This window comes from Macaca mulatta, chromosome 3 (assembly GCF_049350105.2).
Source record: "Macaca mulatta isolate MMU2019108-1 chromosome 3, T2T-MMU8v2.0, whole genome shotgun sequence".
Taxonomy (NCBI): domain Eukaryota; kingdom Metazoa; phylum Chordata; class Mammalia; order Primates; family Cercopithecidae; genus Macaca; species Macaca mulatta.
In genome coordinates this window covers 126,343,646-126,362,992 of record NC_133408.1, presented here as the reverse complement: position 1 = coordinate 126,362,992, position 19,347 = coordinate 126,343,646, and the positions used below count along the sequence as shown (strand labels likewise).

Below are 19,347 nucleotides of genomic sequence, written 5' to 3'. Positions count from 1 at the left end.
TTTCAAAGTCCATTGCTTTTTCTAATACCCCACATTATCCCGTGATTAAATACAGAGCTGGTGATTTTGGTGACTATAGAGCCACACAGATAAGGACCAGAGTAGAAAGAGTGGTAAAATTATATGAAAAAATGACAAAACCAGACTTACAAAACTAAAGTAATAGGTCAGATTCATCTTTCTAGATTAAAGGAAACAATAGCTATCTTCTAAGGTTGGGGAGGGACGGGTTAGTGGCAAAAGAGTGCACTGGGCCCTTACTTGGCATTTGGTTCAAGAAATCGTGTAATAATCCAACTTTAAGAAAACCTTCAGGTAATATTTTTCACATACACACAAGGCAAAGGGTGAAAAGGTCTGATTAAGAAGCATACCCAATAGAAGGCTCTAGCACATTGTTCAGTAATTATATTACCCTTCTAATTGCCAGGGAAGTGGGTGGAGATCTGTTAAAACTTTACAATAGACAAGGCACAACAAGGAATCTAGATAACAGCCAACAGAACTAGTTATAAAAAGATTAGAAGCACTTGAAGTTGAGTAGGAGCAGATAACACACATCTGCTAGTTCTAAAGTCTTAAGCAAGGAGACTGGTGAAGCTAGGATGTGCAGCCTAGAGAGCATGAAGCGGAAGGCTGAATGAGAATCTGAGGCATTCAGGTGTCAACTGTCTAAGATATTTCGGTAAGCCATTTTCTAAACAAACCTGTTCAGAACAACTGGAACTCAGTTTTCTTATATGTGTGAGAAAGAGCACCCTAGGGACCTATGATTCATAAAACCTCAGTGTAGTGTTCCAAAGAGGCAGAAAATAAAAACACAGATTATCGAGCAGCTCCTATAACCAGGTACTGCATTAGACTCTTCTAATTCTAAGAATCTGCCAGCTTAGTGATATTATCCTTACTGTATAGAGTCTCAGAAAAATTGATTAATTTGTACAAGGCCATTCTACTAATAACTTAGTGATGGAGCAAGAATTACTACCTGGTTATGTCCAGTGTTTATCCATTTCTCATACAGCACAAAGTAGATTGGTGGGAAGAATTATAACTTCTTGCCTACTCTGTCAAGGTTCTAGCAGAAGAAACCTGGAGAAGGCAGGTCAGTTCATCCTGTGTTGGTGAATGTGTTCGTGATCCTTCAGGAAATGATGTTCTACAAAATTTCCCAGGTACTTTTTAGGGGAAACTTGAGAGGAAGTTGACTCTGGGTCTCAAACATTGTGCAGATACCAACAGTTCCATCATAACTATAGGATAAAATTTAGTCTTGAAACTCCACCTTCTGCCATTCAAGGCCCTTGCAAATTTGCCCACACTGTTTTGCTTAAACAGTTTTTATTGTGAACTACAGCAAATACACAGACAAGTATGTAAAGCATGTGTGTACAATTTTAGAAATGATAATTTATAAGACTCTAGTTATATTCTAGGCACAATGACCGGCACTTTCTTCCCATTGTATTCAATCTTCACAGAAACTTAAGGTTTATGAAGGAAATAAAGACGTATTTTATGAAGGAAAAAGCAGAGTCTGAGGATGGGTGGGTGGTTAGGGGTAGTTTAAGCAACTTGCTGAAAGTCATACAGCCATACAGCTAGAAAAAGGGAGAGGGATTTGAACCGTGGTCTGTTGGATGGTAGAATTGTCTACTTCCTGTTTGGCAAAACATGTCCTCCCAACGCCACTTAGGTACATCATTCACTTTGCTCTGCCCCATCACCATCTCCATCAGGCACAGACTTGGTCACAGAGGCTGTTCATTACAGTTATCCAGATCCCAGGTGAGGGAAAATAGTCATGGGCAGAAACCGCCAGGAAGCCAAGACTCACGCATGGAGGTAGTGACCATTTTGCTACTGCTTATTTGCTTTGGGGCCAAAAAAAAAAAAAAAAAAAAAAAAAAAAGTCACAGCTGAGAACCACATATTTGATTGTTCCCTAACAGAGAACACAGAGAAGTTGCCAGCGTAAGTATGTTCCTAATACTTCATGAAACTAAAAAATTAAGTGTTTTTTATCTGAGGTTCAAATCTAATTGTGCACTTCGTAATTTATGTTCTAAATTAAGCAATCCTAGTCCTTAGAGAGAGAGGTTTCCCATTATCTCCCATTCTTGGAAGGAAAAATAATTGAAAATAGCTAAAATAAACACAGAGCAAGAAGCCTAGAAGCAAGAGTCCATGATCCCTAAATATGGTTTATTTAGGATAAAATTCTTTGGTCCCTCAGTTCTCCCTCCAGCTCTGCTGCTTGAGACACCACAGTTGAAAGCAGGTGCTTTAGGGAAAGGATTCATGTGAACTGGAAGTTGGACTTCTAACTCTGAGTTTGAGCAACCCCTTAATCTCACTGAACCTAGTTTTCTCATTTGTAAAATTAAAACACTGGACCGGGTAACCTCTGAGGTCTTTCCAATTCTAAAAATATTCTCCCTTGTATAAAAGAAGTGAGGAGAAATCAACATTTGCTGAACATGTATTAAATGGTCAGTATTGTACAAGATACTTTAATACATTATTTAATCCTCAAAATAATTCAGAGAAACAAGTTTTACTATCCTTGTAATTAACACATGGCGATTCTCAAAGGTAACCTTTATTTTTTCTCTTCTCTCATTTCAAGGAAAGATTATGTAGATGCATTATAGAAATGAGTTAAATTCCACAACACGTTAACTAGACATGGATAGTTAGTTCACTGATGATTTGGTGGGGTGACAAAGTACCGATAACCATACCAGATTTTCTGCTCTTAATTATGAATTTCCAATCTGCCACTAGCTGTCATATCTTCTCAATTCTCAAATTCTTTTCTTCCAAACCAGTCTGTTGTCCCTAGACTCCTTCCTCAATGGGAGTTGACTCAGTAATAAAGTCGAATTCAGGGCATTTTCAAAGTGTGGAGTGACTGTTTGAACTGGCCAATTGTCACTGAGAACTATCTTTCAAGCACTGAACATCTGTTGGTAAAAAGCTTCTGGCTGACTTTCAAGAGAAACTCTTTAACTTCTATTGATAAGTAGTTCAGTTAAGTAGGGGAAAAAAACCCTGTGAGATTAATCAAATAGAAAATACACACAAAAGCGTTGTATTCTACAATATGCCTTAGTGTTATGCTGCAATTATAATTCGGTTAAAATGGCAAAGATGAGGAGCATAAAATCATAGTAGGAAGCCTTTTGAGTCAGGCTGTTTTCTTTTAGCATAATACTTTTGAAATTAACCCACAGTTATGCATATCATTAGTTTGTTACTTTTTGTTACTGGGTAGGATTCTATTGTATGAATGTACCACAGTTTATCTATTCATCCTTCTTGACCATTTAGGTTGTTTCCAGCTTTTGATGACTATGAATAAAACTGTAGATATAAAAGATAAAAATTTCATATAGGTTTTTGTGCAGACATATGTTTTTATTTTTTGTGGGTAAATACCTAGAAATTGAATTGCTACAATTGTATGGTAAATTTTTGTTTAATGTGTAACTAGCTGCTAAACTTTTTCCCAATGTGATAGTACCATTTTACATTTCCACCAGCAATGTATGAGAATTTCAGGTGCTCTGCATCCTAATCAACATTTGCTATTGTCATTCTTTTAAGTTAGCCACTCTGATGGTTGTGTAATAGTATCATATGGTGGTTTCAACTTGCATTTCCCTAATGACTAATGACATTGAGCATCTTTTCATGTGCTTATTTGCCATCTGTATATCTTCTTTTGTAAGTTGTCTATTCAAACCTTTTGCCTATTTTTAAAAAATTGTGTGGTTTGCTTTCTTATGAGTTTTGAGAGTTCTTTTATATATCCTGGATACAAGCCCCTTTATCAGATATGTGATTTGTAAATATTTTTCCCACTACGTGTCTTGCTTAATTTTCTTAACATTTTTGGCCGGGCGTGGTGGCTCATGCCTGTAATCCCAGCTCTCAGGGAGGCAGAGGCGGGAGGATAGCTTGAGCCCAGGAGTTCGAGACCTGCCTGGGTAATATAGTGAGACCCCGTTCTCCACAAAAAGGAAAACAAACAAACAAACAAACAACAAAAAAATTTTTCTTAACATTTTCTTTTAGATCTTTTAAAGTGCAGAATCTTTTAATTTAATGAGGTCTAATTTACCATTTTTTTTCTTTTTGATTCATGACTTCAGTGTCCTAAGAAATCTTTGCCTAACTCAAGATAACCAAGATTTTCTCCTTTTCTTTTTTCTACATATTTTATCATTTTAGCACTTATGCTTAACTCTGTGAGCCATATGGAGTTAATTTTTAAAATATGGTGGCAAAGGTTCACATTTTTTTGCATATGTATACCCATTTGTCCAGTACCATTTATTGAAACAACTCTTTTTCTCCATTTAATAACCTTGACGTCATTGTTGAAAATCAATCGACTGCGTGGATCTATTTTTGATTCTCTTCTATGTTTATCCTTATGCAAACACCACATTGACTTAATTAGTGTAGCTTTTTACTAAATCTTAAAATCGAATGGTGAAAAACCTCTAATGTTTAGTACATTCTTCTAGAGTGTTCAAATTTGGAAAAACTAAGAGCGGATATTTTTTTTTCCCACAAAAGTACTCTGAACACTTGGACATATTCTGGAAGCATCCTTTGCTTCCTGCAGTAATTTATATCCATTACTACTAAGCTTTAAGTATTGCAGGAGTTCATTATAAGTTCTTGCCTTCATGTTCTCTTGCAAATGAACCCCTTAAAAAGATCACTTCATGTCCATGATGTGTGTAATTCGTCATGGAAGTCTAACTAATCCCAGATCTCCATGGAAGGCAAGTGGTAGCATTATCAAACAGCTCAACTTTTCAGACTGTCAAGTTATCTTGCTCACCCATGGTTTCCTGATACTTGGAACTCTGGCTTCTCACCTCAGAGGCTTTGTAAACAAAACAGGTTGTACAGGTTGCATTTAAAATGCAAAAATCTTACCTTTTGAGTGTTGGGAATTCCAGGGAACATCAAATCACTTTCACCAATTCAGTCTATAAAAATGAGAAATCAAGAGCACTAGTCATGCAAACTATAAAGTCACAAATCAAGGAGATTTCTGCTGAAGACAGAGCTTTATCTTTGTTTTTTGGATGCAAGGACCCTCCTTTCTATCATCAAAGGAATATTTTGGACAGAAACTGTTCGTTTACTAGGGTATTTTCAAACTGGAAGAAGTGTGCCTTATATCACACTTCCCAGTCTATAATTATTGTCCAATCTATCATTTTCTCTCCCCAAACTAGAAAAGGGCAAAATGTGATAAATATGAGTTTAATGGTGAGTAACAGGTATCTTTGCATAATAGCAGCTCATTTTTATCAATATTATTGAAGGAATAGAACAAAGTATCAGCTTAAAATTTCAACCTTTTTAACAAAATGAATTAACACTTCCTTGTCTTGGTAATGGATAATGCTGAACATAATTTAATCTCACCTAGTAACTCAGGGACTACTGAGGATGTAGTGTTGTTTGCCCCTGCATTAAATAGTCCCTAATTATTGTGCTTTTTACTTCCTGTATTCATTTAATAGCTCCCCTCCCCTGCTGTTGGTATGTCTTTTATTTTGTGATGAGATAATGAGATTATTCAACAGCTCTATTAGATATGAGATAATCGAAGCTTGCTGGAATTGTGAGAAAAGTAAGAGCACATGAGTTTTGTGTGAGGCCCAAAGGCTTCTCCTATGAGTTCATGATTTTTTCTCATTAAACATTCTGACATGGTTTGCCTTCTACATGACTCAGAAGTTCTTGGCTTTGTAGTAGATTGTCAAAGTTGCTGGAAATGGCCAATCGTGTATGCATGTGTGTGTGCCTGGTGTGGCGTCTATGTGCTAAGTATGTGAGAAGTAAATACATGAATATATACACATAATATAAATTTTAAGTTCCACGACAGCATCTCTATATTCCTGTATCTATATAAACTAAGCTTTCAATAAATGCTTGTTGAATTAATTAAAAACTGTATATATTTTGTATTTTATTAAAAACTGTATATAAGTTGCACCATAGCAACTTCAACAATTTTAGAATTCCTGCTGCCATGTGGGAAATGTGTAATGTCCACCCTGGAACAATGCCCCAATTCCTTTTGGAAGACAAAGGTATTCTGATAGCATTGTTATGACTACCATCCACACTTGTTTTGGGGGTTAAAATTCTAGGCAGCCAGCTTTATGCAGAAGGCTGATTCACTGTTTCTGTGTCCATCTAGCTCAAAGCCCCTCTGGGATTGGAACACCTTTAGTCTAATTTAAAAAAAAAAAGCATATTTGCCACTTTCCACTTAATAAAATGCTACATATAAAATCGATATCAAAAGATAGTTGCAATATCAAGATTTTCATACTTCTGTTAGATTAACAGGGAGTACATTCTTTTGCTGCTAATGCTATTGACAGTCACAAAGATAAAGGGGAATTTAATGGTTTAAGAGCAATTAACTATATTTCCTTCCTGGAATCAATCAGTAAAGCACAGCACATCTGAGAATAGAGAAAGGGATATTGGATCCAAATCCCAAAGATCTCACTTGAGATACATTTAAAAATTAGAACTAATAACATTGGACTATATCTACCATGAAGTAAGATATTTGCTTTGACAAAGCCTTGCTTCAAAATTTTTTTTCATCCTCTTTAATGGTGTTGGAGGTCTACATCGATGAAGGATCAGTTACTTCTAATGGAATCTATAAATTTATCCTTTTTAATAATTATTAGACTGGTTTTCGCATTCACATTCTCTTAAAAATAATATTAATGTAACTTAATGCTTAAAACGACCAGTTTCATTCTCCAAATTGTTTGAAGTTGATTTTGAACCAACTTACGTTACTCATTGACACCAAGTTGTACCAGTAGCACGTGAATACTTAGATCATACTGTAAATTCCAATATAAAGATTAGAGGTAGGGAGAACACAGAAGAATAACAGAATCTTGTGAAAGCCTCTGTGCAAAACCTCTGACTATCTCTTTGTATGCTCAGAGGATCTGATCTGGCACTTAATAGCACAAATCTACATGCCTTTCTAATCAAGATAATCCTGAGATTATGACATCTGTTGGGGCTCAAACTCAAGATTAAGTGTCCACGCTGCAGGTTGGAAAGACATGATGAAGAATTAACCTTATGATATGGAAATGCTAATGTGACATGAATCTTTGTAAAACTGTAACAAGCCCACTGTAGAGCTATAGCCTTTCTTTTATTCTGAGCATTGCACAACTGACCCAAACTGTATTCATGCAGCATTCATTTTATAGAAAAAAGTATTATCACCAGTGGTGAATGTATTGGGAAACTAATGAAGCTTAAACCTCAGGGTGCTTCACTTGCACAGGTCCCTTCTAAATAAATCTTCACATCTATACATAATTTTTTTTTAAGACATAAGGGTCTTGCTATCTCTGTTGCCCAGGCTGGACTTAGAGTCCTGGACTCAAGTGGTCTTCCCACTTGAGCCCGTGGAGTAGCTGGAACTATAGGCATATGGCATATAGTTTTGTATTTGTATTTTTAAAAAGATTTTCTTAAAAAGGGCCTCAATGTTATATAAGTGTCCAGCCCACAAGACCTGGCTCTGTCCAGTTGTATCCAGTGGGGTTTCTATCTGTGATGAAAATAGCTGGTTCGTGAGCAGCAGTCTTTTCTAAGAGGCATGCATCTAAACATTATCCTTTTGTTTCCAATGGTTATCCAGCTTGGTTTTGTTTCTGACTCTACCGTGTTGACTTACAGTTTGCATGACGCATCTGTCCAGAAACTATTTCCCTACGTCAGAATTTCCCTATGCCAGGCTTGTCTATCCCCCTCTTGAATTTCAGTTTAAGTTTTCAATCCTTCCTTCAATCACGTAGCAGTCAGTCATTCAGTCAGTCAGGTATTCTGTACACATCTGGTGTGGTGCAGATAGGACATGGTCAGCCTTGCTTAGGGTTTTGTGGATGGGCTGTTAAGCATGGGAGACTGGTGTGTATCTGCAAATCTCAAATGTATCTCATCCCTGGAGTTGTGTGTGCCTGTTTCAAATATTTACACATATTTTTCTTTCTAGTCATCTGTCCCCCCAAATATTATCAACAAATACATTGTTGGAAGTATGTTGTCTATTTGAGTGTGATAGAATCTCTAACACCAGGAGATTTCTGGGGCTACGATGGGAAGAGGCAAAAGTTGGAAAAGTTAGTGCACACTGTTTTGCTTTACAGAAAGTCATATTTAAAAAAATAAAAGTAAACATGTCGTTTCCTAAATTTGCAGACTCAACTTTCTTTAATGACGTAAAAATGCCCCCTGATAGTTGTGCAAATGTTTGCAAATTGTATCACTTTGACTGAATTGAGGGAATTTTAATATTATCAGGTTGGGTGGGCACTAGTAAGATCCGTTTGCAATTGTAATTCCCTGATATTGGCCACAACTTAACCACCTACTTTCCTATATACTTGGCCAGTTTCTGAATGGAGGCAAGGCCTTGTTTCTGCAATCTGCACTTCCATAGCTGACGTTTTAATGAACAGTGGAGTAGAACATACTATGGGAAAACCACCCTCCCATGCTGATTTCCAGAGCCATTAGAAATGAACAAGATCCAGAATATGACAGAGGCCTTCCTCCTGCTTAGCAGGCTTGACAACAGCTTCCTTCTTGGCAAGACAATCAGTAAGCCCAATCACTTTGAAACACACTAGTCTGGTTACAAACGGAACCAGGAAGTTTTCTGGAAGTGCTGAATATGCCCCCAAATTAAAGGGTCTGACTCTGGTGTCCCTTCTTAGACATAATGCTTCTTTATTTCCATGGATGGACTGTGTGAGGGAGGACTCTGGGACTTGTTTCTAAAGAAGTTTAACATTTGAAGTTGATAAGGCTGGAAAATATCCACACACACGTTGAATGGCTCCTTTTCAGATTCCTGTAAAAATGAGATGTCTATTATGACTCAAAGATGGTATAGAAAGTAATTGTTAAACTAAGCAATTTTATACTAGATTGCTTTCTCTCCATGCCCATTGATTTAAAACTCTGTCTGAGTCTGCATGGAGTATCCAATGCTTTTCTCTAAGAGAGATTAAGAATTAAGTCCCCTGCCTTTCCCATCTGTTTCTTCTTCTTAAAAATGTTCCCAGGCTTTCTTGCTGCCACTTTTCCTGGGATCATGACAGAGGTACACAGATGAAGGCTGATCTCAAAATAAGCATGTCAGTGCAAAGAAGTGAAGAAAGAAAAAAGAATGGTGGCCTAAAAGAATGCAGAGGTTTACAGAAATGATGTACCTCCTGTAAAAATCTTAACTGCCTAGAGAGTCTCGGTTTTATGGAATGCCTCTTTGGAATGATTTTTTTTTTCCCAGCGGCTGCAATGCATAAAGGCCACTGAAATTTGCTGTTCCCCTCCCCCTGCTTTTTATATCCCCTCAAGTTCGGGTCAGTTTTCACCCATCTAAGCCCGGGTGGCAACTCTGGTTTAAATGCCATTTCATGCCTGATAAAATTTCATTAGGCATTTTAACTTTTAATTTCTTTTATTGACTTATCGTGCAGATGGAGAGAAATGTTTAGAAAGGGAAAAAAATTTAAATGGGGGATTTACTGAAGTCATGTTTCAGTAAGGAAGGAAATACCATTGACTTTATTACAGCTGCCTAATGTTTTCCACAAACTGTAGAAATAATGCGTTGTATCTTGGTGACCTACAATAGCAGCTGACTGCTTGCACATGATGGAAATGCAATCTGGTTTTGCTAAAAATTAACTATTTAATGTCCTGCTGTCCTGTGTCTCACTCTATCTTGTGTCTGATTTCTTTTATATGTTCTTTTCTAGTTGTGGGCAGTCATTTGCTATAGGCCTGAATGCTGTGCAGCTTCCTGAGAAGGGGCTAGGGATAGATGGGGGGAGGCTGCACCAGATACCTGTATGACTGTGTTTGCTGAGCCTACATAGTCCTAAATGCTGATGTGAAGATTTTTTCTTCCTCCTTCCTGTGCCCCCCTTTACCTACCCCGCTATCCTCCACCAACCAACCCCAAAAGGGCTTTCTCTCCCTTCCTCCCTTTTTCCTTTCTTCTCTCCCTCCCTCCCCCTTCCCTTTGCCGGGCCTTATCTGATATGTTCAATGATGTGATAAAACAAAAAGGGAAGTTTTTGATTGCACGAACACACCCTTTGGAGAGATTCCAGCTGAAGAGTCTGTTAAGGAAAGTGAGAGCTGTGTGGGGAGCCTGGGTGCCGGGTGTGAGGAAAATGCTAGCTTAGGAGGGAAAAATAATAACATGCTAGGATGGCAGTGGTGGTTGCAAGAGGTCTGGAGGGTGGGGGGAGTTCAAAAAGGAACTTGCTTAATGAGGCCTCTCTGAAGATTTACTGCTGTGGCTGCTGCTGAGAAGAGGATCCGGAGAAAAGATGTTCTGCCCTGACTAGCTTCACAGGAAGTCAGACAGGGCTTGTGTTCTCTGGCAGGCAGAAGAGAGAGCCGGTTAGGCCCGCAGCATCTAGGGACTTTCAGTCTGATTGTTTTTAAAGAGCCCTCTTCCATGCACTGTTGATGACTTTTATACATATAGTTCTCAAGGCAGAAAACCAAATAGGGAAACTGTTCTGGATGGAAGCCATTCCCCAGTGTGTCCTGAGGATGTTCACATCGATTCCCAGGGGTACCATTTCCTCCCCTGACTGTACCCCTCATGTAGCTTCAGGGTGCATCCTTCAGACATCAGCTTCTTGGCTGGGAGGACACAACAGACTATCTGCGGAAGTCAGAATGCTGTCTGTCCTTTACCCAGTGGATTGGGCCCTGGCCTTTTCCCATTTTTCTCCTGCGAAACCCAAAGCCTCCCTCTCTTCCAAATACTGCAAGTCAAACTCTGTGGTGCAAATATCACAGCAGCAGGCTGCCTGCACTCAAATGGGAATGCTGTCTTCATGCTAAAGGACTTATAAGGATGTAACTGCTAGGAGAAAATACTACTTTTCAGGTGCAAAAGCTTCATCTCTCTATCGTTAGCGTAGATACCATCACTGTCATTTTACTTATGGGAAAATGGTGGCTTAGTGAACAGGGTGATTTGCTCAAGGACACAGAGATACTTGGCTTTAGAACAGTCCTGCCCATCTGACTACTGGAGCACACATGCACCATGCTCTCAAGGACAGGCTGATGTCATCTTGAGAACTCATTCTGGGTAATAAATCAGAATCCTTCAAGGGGAAGAAAGACAAATGGGGTTCTGGGTGTTTTTCTCACAAAAGACGGGAAAGCAGCCCTCTGGTACACCATGTAAATCATAGTGAGTGAGACAGAATATGGAAAGACATACAGAGTTCAGGATTCCCACCCATGCTACGAGCTGAGGCTGAGCTGAGCTTCAATAAAATGAACTCAGCTTACCAGGAAGGCTCAAGGTAAATCCAAGGAAGGACTGAGTGTAGCCACAGTGAGGAGGAAAAGCAAAGGAATTCTTTGATGATAGAGACAGGTTCTTAGATCATTTTTACCCTAAGGACTGAGAAAAACAGAGCAGTGGGAGGAAGTCCTCCCGTCTTCACTGAGTGGTGTGTGGCAACAGGTAGAATGCCCAAAAAATCCTAAGCAGAAAATTAGTTCATTGATGTCTGTTTCCATTTAAAAAATACAAGATTCCTAGTTGCCTACTGAATATATTTTCTCTTTCTTCTTTAGTAAAAAAGCCTGAGTTTTCAGAGGGTGAGGTGGGGCACATAAGTTGCCTATCTAAAGCTTTTATTTCTCAACCTTCCTTGCTGTTAAGTTCTGGCGAATAGGATGTAAAGTCAAATTTATTTGGTGGAACATCTAGGAGATTTCCTTTTAAGAAAAACAGACAGATGGCAGCTCTCTTGTCTTCATAAGGTACAAAGGTAAGCGCTAAGGATGTCGGAGCAGAAAAGGTAGAAGCCTGTGTCTCTAATGATATCCTCTTGGCCACATAAAGACTCTGAATTGTCTTTTCTCAGGTTTCTTTTATAAGAAAGAATAAATTCCTAATTTGTTTGAACCACTGTGACAGGGTCTCTATTACTAGCAGGAGAAGCCAATTCCCAACTGATACAAAAGGGAAGCTGCTTATTTTTTTCTCAGTACGCAGGTAGTACATATGACGCAAAGAAGTGAATGTTCAAAGAATGAAGGAGGCCAATAAATACAAGGGAGACATTCTAAATCTATTGCATTCACCCCTTCAATGAGAATGTCTTAATATTTAATATCAAAGACCCTTTTGAGAAACTGTAGAAAGTTGTAGAAATCTCCTTAGGGAAATGCATATATATACTTCCGTATGAAGTCTCCACACACAATCTCAAGCATTTTATGGAATCAGTGAAGCCTATCCGCAAAGCCCTTGTTAGAGATTTCTGCACTGGGTTACAGTTACTTTAAAAGACAGAAAAGGGACTAGATATGGCTGGACTAATAGACTGTGCATTCAGGGTCTTTTACCCAGGAAGTCTCATGACTAGACTGAGTTACCTGGGTAGTCATACATCTTCCTAGGAGCTTTCTGAGAGAGCAACCTAAATCTTTTGGACTTGAAATGAGGTAATAAGACTGTTTTCTTCAGTAGAAATAAGAGGTCTAAGATCTGGTAGGACTCAGGGACAGTCCAGGCCATCACATGAGACTTCAAGAGGCTTCTGAGGCTAGCTGTAGCCCAGTGTTAAAACAAAAAATGTACAAAGAGCAGATTTACTCTGCAAAACTGAGCAAAGGATATTAGGAAGTGCTTCAGGATTGAATGGGGACCATGTTTAAGGAAGTACCTACTTCTGCTTATTGGATTTGAGTAGATTCTGAGTAGTTTTACAGGACTTTATATGTTTGTGTGACACACTGACAAGACATTCTGAATAGTTGGTTCGTTAACAAAAATGTAACAAGATATTTTACTTATAGCACAGCTGTTCCAATGTTTGGGCATTCCATTTCAAACTGCTATGAGCTGATCTAGTCCAAAGAGGCTTTACTGAAAAAAAAGGTGTAGTACACAGTGTCCATTGGTGAATTTGCATAAATAGTGTTTTGTGCATTTTGTCTGATGGCAAGGACATATATTTGGAAGCTGTTTTGGTTTGATTTTCCAACAGAGTAATCCTTCCCTCACAAATGTTAATTGGATGATGCCACAGAATAGGCCTAATCCAGTTGTGAACATGTGTGAGTCCTATCATATTAATCCCCAATTGGGAAAAAGTGTGTAACTCGTTTCTTTAGATCTTTATCATACATGATTTCTTCTTGAATTATTTACATATCTTTCACTCTTTTTCAAAAACAAGATAAAACAAACAAAAAAACAAAACCCCAGAAACAAAAAATAAATGCCTTGATTTGTTCATTTCAACCTCCAAGATTACACAAGGAACATAATAACAGTGTTTGTGGAGCATTTTCTCATATTTTAATAGTAAATTAGAATATTCTGGGGCAGTTCTTGCATTTCAATGTGATAAGAATCACCTGTGGAGTATGTTAAAATGCAAATACCAAGACCCCTCTGGACTCATTCAGGGGCCCATGCTGTGTTGGTAGCTATTGTGCTTTTTTTTTTTCTTTTTCTTTTTAATTATACTTTAAGTTCTAGGGTACATGTGCACAACGTGCAGGTTTGTTACATATGTACACATGTGCCATGTTGGTTTGCTGCACCCATTAACTCGTCATTTACATTAGGTATATCCCCTAATGCTATCCCTTCCCTCTCCCCCCACCCGAGGACAGGCCCGGGTGTGTGATGTTCCCCACCTTGTGTCGAAGTGTTCTCATTGTTCAGTTCCCACCTATGAGTGAGAACACGTGGTGTTTGGTTTTCTGTCCTTGTGATAGTTTGCTCAGAATGATAGTTTCCAGTTTCATGCATGTCCCTACAAACGACATGAACTCATCCTTTTTTATGGCTGCATAGTATTCCATGGTGTATATGTGCCACATTTTCTTAACCCAGTCTATCATTGATGGACATTTGGATGGGTTCCAAGTCTTTGCTATTGTGAATAGTGCCTCAATAAACATACGTGTGCATGTGTTTTTATAGCAGCATGATTTATAATCCTTTGGGTATATACCCAGTAATGGGATGGCTGGGTCAAATGGTATTTCTAGTTCTAGATCCTTGAGGAATCACCACACTGTCTTCCACAATGGTTGAACTGGTTTACAGTCCCACCAACAGTGTAAAAGTGTTCCTATTTCTCTACATCCTCTCCAACACCTGTTGTTTCCTGACTTTTTAGTGATTGCCATTCTAACTGGTATGAGATGGTATCTCATTGTGGTTTTGATTTGTATTTCTTTGATGATAAGTGATGATGAGCACTTTTTCATGTGTCTGTTGGTTGCATAAATGTCTTCTTTTGAGAAGTGTCTGTCCATGTCCTTTGCCCACTTTTTGATGGGGTTGTTTGATTTTTTTCTTGTAAATTTGTTTAAGTTCTTTGTAGATTCTGGATGTTAGCCCTTTGTCAGATGGGTAGATTGTAAAAATTTTCTCCCATTCTGTAGGTTGCCTGTTCACTCTGATGGTAGTTTCTTTTGCTGTACAGAAGCTCTTTAGTTTAATTAGATCCCATTTGTCAATTTTGGCTTTTGTTGCCATTGCTTTTGGTGTTTTAGTCATGAAGTCCTTGCCCATGCCTATGTCCTGAATGGTATTTCCTAGGTTTTCTTCTAGGGTTTTTATGATTTTAGGTCTAACATTTAAGTCTTTAATCCATCTTGAATTAATTTTTGTATAAGGTGTAAGGAAGGGATCCAGTTTCAGCTTTCTACATATGGCTAGCCAGTTTTCCCAGCACCATTTATTAAATAGGGAATCCTTCCCCATTTCTTGTTTTTGTCAGTTTTGTCAAAGATCAGATGGCTGTAGATGTGTGGTATTATTTCTGAGGGCTCTGTTCTGTTCCATTGGGCTATTGTGCTTTAAAACACACAATCTAAGTTTTATAGAGCTGAAATTTCTTTTGATAAAAGGGCAAGATTATTTGCTTATTTTATTTCTTTCCATTTGAAGACTATACAAATACTTTGAAACAATATTGTATTGAACAGTAATGGGAATAGTGACATCAGGAAGAAAGTAGGAGGGAAAAACCTTGGTTCTCGTAGCCACTGTACCCTGAGTGGGATATAAAGTTACATCTGACAACCCATGAGGTGATGTCCATGCCTGGAACATAACTGACCATCAATCACCGGAGTGAGTTCTAAGGGACCCCATCATTTCTATGGTGCCTCCTAAATGCTGTGTCACCTTAGGATTTGAAAACACCCTTTTCTTCTTAGACTATTCATGTGATTATAGAATTGATGACAATATCAGGAAGAGAAACTTTTAAGCCCTTCTCAGATGCTGTTCTATCTGCTTCATGTCATAAGCCTACAGATGGTCCTCCCTTTAGGAGACATTGAACAGTCTTGTTTTACAATGTTAGGAATTATAATATTTTCAATGTGCTGCTCTAAAAGTGCCATTTATGTTTATAATATACTGTCCTTTAACCTAGAAGTATGTATCATGTAAACCACAGATGTCTATTTTTTATATTTATGCGGAGGGTCTAGTTACTATCTGCTTTCACTAAACCTCCGTGTGCAAGGAAAGCTTTTCCTCTCTCTGACTCCATGTGTTGAGAGGCAGGCAAAGCTGGGTGGAGCAACGAGGCTACTTCTGAGAGGGGGTTATCCCGAGATGGGGTGGGCTAGTCTGGAGTCAACTGGGTTAGAAAGGGAAAGGTCAAAACAGCAGAAGTCCAATACATCAATCTTCAGGGAAAGATGAGGTGTGGATAGTCAGGAAAAAGAGAAGGAGAAAGGCCCACATAAAAGCACTGGGAACTGATAAGAAAGGTGAAAAAGAAGCAATAGAGTCCAGACTATTTTTCATGAATGGGTCCAGGGTTCTTAAATTTCATTTTTGGTAGCATAAAATTTCATTTTCCTGACAAGACAAGCCTCTGTGAGTCACATTTTGGGTAATCATTCAAGGTGTCTGACCCTTTCAACTACCTCCAAACACAGGATCTGTAGTAACACTGGAGTCTCATTTATTTGCAGAGAGTCTTAAGGGCATCTAAAGGGAGCTCACTCCACATCTCATTTCCTCATGTGATTTTGTTACAGCTTCTCTGTTTATTTCAGCCACCTTTGAAGGCACTGAATGGTACCATCATCCCAATGCCATTGCCTACCGTGGGGCACTGATGCCCTTGCCTAGGATGGAGCCCCCTCGAGGCCCTTCAAGCAGCCCGTCCTCAGGGTGCGAGGGCAGAGTGTCTTTCCCCAGAGCCCTCAAAGTGAGAATGCTGCTGTGTCCAACCTGACACGGGGATAGCAGTTCTTCCTCCCAGCTGGCTGTCACACTTTGTCTCTAGGCCCCAAATAGTGTGGCTCCTGTCTCACAGAATTCCTCAGGAAAACACTTTTTTTCTGTCTTTCTCTACAGAGCTCAGAAATGAATCCATGGGGCTGAGATGAGGAACTAGAACCCACGGCACATACCACGGTATTCTATCTAGTCTTCTTCCTCTAAAAGCCCACTCCCATTTTCTGGTTCTTCAGACTCAAACCTTCATGCAAACCAACTCCTGGGATGAGCTCCACTGGTGCATTAATCATGCCTGGTATTATGTCTGGAATGTATTCCTTCCAGTGGGTTCTTGGTCTTGCTGACTTCAAGAATGAAGCCGCGGACCCTTGTGGTGAGTGTTACAGTTCTTAAAAATAGTGTGTCCAGAGTTTGTTCCTTCAGATGCTCAGATGTGTCTGGAGTTTCTTCCTTCTGGTGTTTCTTCCTTCTGGTCTCACTGACCTCAGGAGTGAAGCTGCAGACCTTTGCAGTGAGTGTTACAGCTCTGAAAGGTGGCGTGTCCGCCGGAGTTTTTTGTTCCTCCCAGTGGGTTCGTGGTCTCGCTGACTTCAGGAGTGAGGCTGCAGACCTTAGCAGTGAGTGTTACAGCTCATAAATGTAGCGTGTCCGGAGTTGTTTGTCCCTCCTGGTGGGTTCGTGGTCTCACTGACTTCAGGAATGAAGCCTCAGACCCTTGCGGTGCATGTTACAGCTCATAAAGGTAGTGTGGCCCCGAAGAGTGAGCAGCAGCAAGACTTATTATGAAGAGCCAAAGAACAAAGCTTCCACAGTGTGGAAGGTGACCCAAATGGGTTTCTGTGGCTGGCTTGGGTGGCCAGCTTTTATTCCCTTATTTGTCCCCACCCCCATCCTGCTGATTGGTCTATTTTACAGAGTACCGATTGGTCCATTTTACAGAGTGCTGATGGGTCCGTTTTTACAGAGTGCTGATTGGTGCGTTTACAAACCTTTAGCTAGACACAGAGCGCTGATTGGTGCGTTTTTACAGAGTGCTGATTGGTGCATTTACAAACTTTTAACTAGACACAGAGCACTGATTGGTGTGTTTACAATCCTCTATCTAGACAGAAAAGTTCTCCAAGTCCCCACCTGATGCAGAAGCCCAGCTGGCTTCACCTCTCAGTATGTCTGCATCTCACTAGGCAGAAAGGCCTCTCTGCTTCTGGGGTCCGCTTCTTAATGCAGTCATTTGTTGGCCTGGTTTAAAGCCTCAGTACCTATGTGGGCAGTGTGGGACACCTTGTGCGTGCTACCCTATACACAGGTAGCGTTTCAGTATTTGTTGCTTTCTCAGAAGACTAGGAAACCACTGAAGTAAGCAGCGGCATTAACCTCAAAGGTGGGGGGTCACATGGTTCTCATATTATAGCTAATATGTATTTGCAAAATAGTTCTAAATCTCAGGACCTGTGATATTTTCTGCACAAATTCCACAGTTTAGTTGTGAGCCCCTAAGAGTGAACCTGTTGTCTGACATCCTCAGTAGGTCCCAAATGACTTTTAGTTCGAAATAGTAAAATTGGATAATTAAACTCTGTGACTACTAATTACCTCTCTGCCTGAACAGAGCCTGCTCTAAACAGCATTATGCGGTGGATGAGGTTCTGGTCTCATGGCACCAGCAGTTCACACCCTTCTGTGCTTCTACCCCCACCTCACCTTATCTAGGGAGCCCTCTGTCCCTTGGGGGAAGTAAAGGCCAGAAGCACTGTGGCCAGAGATAAGGATCTGGGGTCAGAAAACCATTTCAAAGTATAGCCTTGCCACCTATTAGCTGTATGACCCTGAGGGTTCCTTAACATCTATAAGCCTCAGTTTCCTTATCTGACAAATGGAAATAACCTCAAAATGCTAGCATGAATGTCAAATGAGATAGTTCTGCCACCTAGTTAAGACTTGGTTAAAGAAAGCTGTTCTTGTTCTTGGTTTTCCCTTGTGTGGTTCTCCCTCCCAAGATGTCCCATGTCCCACACACATCCTCTCCCTCCCTGCATGTGAAACCTGCTATCAGAAAAGCATCAAAAAAAACCCCCAAATTTCATCGTAGCTGCTAAGTACATTAGGGGAAGGAGATAGCACGGTTGTGGTACATGGTGGCATTTAAATACTTTGAGTCAGTTAAGGTACGTGTGAGGGATCTGCAGACTATATTTTTCTGAAAGTGTTTGCGTGATTAAATGAAAGAAGGCTAAAAGCTTTCCCTTCATTCAACAAACCTTCATTGAGCACCAACTGAGTGTGAAGCACTGTGCTAAGCACACCATATATGTACGGTAGCATTAAAAGCTGATACTGTCTCTGCACTCTTGGAACTTTGAATCTTACAAATTAAAAGAAGGCTAATAGTGGAATGTTAAACACTGGCAACTGTGTAGGGTGGGAAAGTAAACTTTAGGCATCTTCATGTTCACAAATCACTACATTCCATTTTATAGTTTTGTGGGAATGAGGGATAAGAGAGTTTTAGGGGAACTAGGAGATTGGGAGTAATAATGGTAAATATGGATTAAAACATAAAAAAATTAAATAGATAATTTAATTTCTAAGTAAAAGAGCATTCTAATAGGTTGAAAATATCACATACAAGCAGCTCTAAGATCAAATGACCTCTTGGTTGAGATTCGAGATTGCAGACTAGTTCCCTAAAGCAGCTGAGGCTCAAGTTCAGTAAAATACCCATTTATGGCTTGACTAAGCACTAGGATCATTCCATAAAAGTAGATATCCTAGAAAAGTGGAAATTGGCTATTTTCTTAATAATTTTATTGAAAAAAGTTATCTTCTTCAACAATCAAAAGAATGTACTTCTATTTCCCTCTATTAATAAGTTAGAAAATACAGAAAGCTAATATAATTACAAAAAATCTTACAAAATTATTTAAAGCTTTACTAGGTGCTTTGCATAAGACTACTACATTTCACCTAAAATGAAATCCCAA

General features: G+C 39.3%; 2 long non-coding RNA genes across 2 annotated transcripts in view; one reads left to right on the top strand and one right to left on the bottom strand.

The window, feature by feature from the left end:
- The first annotated feature begins 546 nt into the window (after positions 1-546).
- LOC144340161 (uncharacterized) overlaps positions 547-19,347 on the top strand; it is a 36,509-nt gene continuing 17,708 nt past the window's right edge. The window contains exon 1 of the long non-coding RNA XR_013415923.1: positions 547-685. This is a non-coding gene — a long non-coding RNA (uncharacterized LOC144340161). The remainder of the gene's footprint in view (positions 686-19,347) is intronic.
- The window catches only part of LOC144340162 (uncharacterized), a 71,477-nt gene continuing 53,567 nt past the window's right edge, over positions 1,438-19,347 (bottom strand). The window contains exons 3-4 of the long non-coding RNA XR_013415924.1: positions 4,957-5,009; positions 1,438-1,874 (exon numbers count right to left, since the gene is read on the bottom strand). This is a non-coding gene — a long non-coding RNA (uncharacterized LOC144340162). The remainder of the gene's footprint in view (positions 1,875-4,956; positions 5,010-19,347) is intronic.